At 39.1% G+C, this 1958-nt stretch overlaps 1 pseudogene; it reads left to right on the top strand.

Annotated features, from left to right (window-relative positions):
• The first annotated feature begins 599 nt into the window (after positions 1-599).
• On the top strand, positions 600-681 carry LOC133768365 (U4 spliceosomal RNA; annotated as a pseudogene).
• Positions 682-1958: the final 1277 nt, after the last annotated feature.

The raw sequence follows: 1958 nt of genomic DNA on the forward strand, positions 1-1958 counted from the left end.
AGCCAGAATGGAGTTCTTGGCTCTTGGCTTTGGCCTGGCCCAGCCTGGACCGTTGAAGTCATTTGGGAAGTGAGCTAACAAGTGGAAGATCTCTCTTTCTCTGTCTCTCCCTTTCTCTCTCTAGATCTGCCTTCAAATAAATAGATCTTTGAGGAAAACAAAAGCCTTCCACAGGTAAAATTACTAAGCCAATTGTGGTTCATATACATCATAGAACATTACTCAGGAGTGAAAAGGTGCTATGAGTACACTCAGATGAATTGTAAGGGCAACTTGGATGGATACCAAGGCTTCTGATGAGTGATAAAAGTTAATTTTAAGATATTAGAGAGGCGGAAGAGAAGGAGGCAGTTGTGACCAGAAAGAGAGAGAAGATCTTTATGGTGAAAAAATAATTCTTTATCTTTATTGGAGTAGTAATGACCACTCTGCACATGTGATAAAAATAATGCAGAGCTACACATAGAAACTTTCTCTACCGCATTTGCAACTTCCTGCAAACATAGATTTCAAAATCCTGGGCTTAGCAAAGATATAAATATACAGAATATGTACTCAACCTTGAGGTTGGGAAAACTTGCTAAGAAAGATGGAAAATGAGCTTTGCGCAGTGGCAGCATTGTAGCCAATGAGGTTTATCCGAGGCGCGATTATTGCTAATTGAAAACTTTTCCCAAGAAAGATGGAAAATGAAACAATCATAAATATAAATTAAAAATCAACTGGGAATGTAAATACAATAGAATTGAAAACAAATTATGCAAACTAATGGCAAATTGTTACTAGTCAGAGCAATTATTATATACTTTAGAGTAAGTTATCAATACATTAGATTCTCAGGGTCACAGAAATACATGTTAATCACTACAACACAATTCTCATCAATTGTCATGTTAATACAACATTCATACAAAGAGAACATATTCAATGTAGATATTAGTTACAATGCTAAGACTGTAGTACTTCCCTCTCTCCTTCCCTTCCTTCTCTCTTCTTTTTCTTTTTTCTTCTTGTGCTTTCCTTTCTTAATTTTTTTAAAGATTTATTTATTTATTTGAAAGTCAGAGTTACGCAGAGAGAAGAGAGGCAGAAAGAGAGAGAGAGAGAGGTAAAGATAGAGAGAGAGAGAGAGAGAGGTCTTCCATCCAATGGTACACTCCCCAACTGGCTGCAAAGGCTGGAGCTGCACCTATCTGAAAGCAGAAGCCAGGAGCTTCTTCTGAGTCTCCCATGTGAGTGCAGGGGACCAAGGACTTGGGCCATCTTCTACTGCTTTCCTAGGCCATAGCAGAGAGCTGGATCAGAAGTGGAGCAACTGAATCTCGAACTGGCGCCCATATGGGATGCCAGCACTTCAGGCCAGGGTGTTAACCCTCTGTACCACAGCGCTGATCCTCTTTCTTAATTTTTGAGATAACATATTTTTAATTTACATTATAGTCAAAGGCTCAATGTTCCACTAAATAAAGGGTTCAACAGGCTATTAAATATTGTTAGAAGTTTATAAAACCATATTTAAGTAGATGGGATTTGCATGCAAAGAAATAGGCACTGGAAAGGCTAACTTAGTACAGCATTTTCCTCAACATGCATATTTTTGAGTAGAATGCTTGGATCACTGAGATAATATGAACAATGACGGTGAAGAGGAGGAAGAGGAATACAGCAACTACTCATTAAAAATCACAGACAAATGCATTTTCAGATCACTTTCAAACATGATCTAGTGTTTTCATTTAGACATGAATAAGGGTTGATCTGGGTCTCTGAGGCAGAGCTAGTAGCCAGTTGCTATGGTATCCTGATGTCATGGTCCCCAGGACCACGCTGCTGCTACTAATGAAATGGATTTGGTTTCGACAGATGTCGAGACTGGGGACACAGCAAGATGCTAATGCAAAGGATGTAAGGTGCTGGACTGGAAGTGGAGCAAATGGCAGGACAGAACATTTGAATCC

The sequence above is a fragment of the Lepus europaeus genome, chromosome 1 (genome assembly GCF_033115175.1).
Source record: "Lepus europaeus isolate LE1 chromosome 1, mLepTim1.pri, whole genome shotgun sequence".
In the NCBI taxonomy this organism is placed as follows: Eukaryota; Metazoa; Chordata; class Mammalia; order Lagomorpha; family Leporidae; genus Lepus; species Lepus europaeus.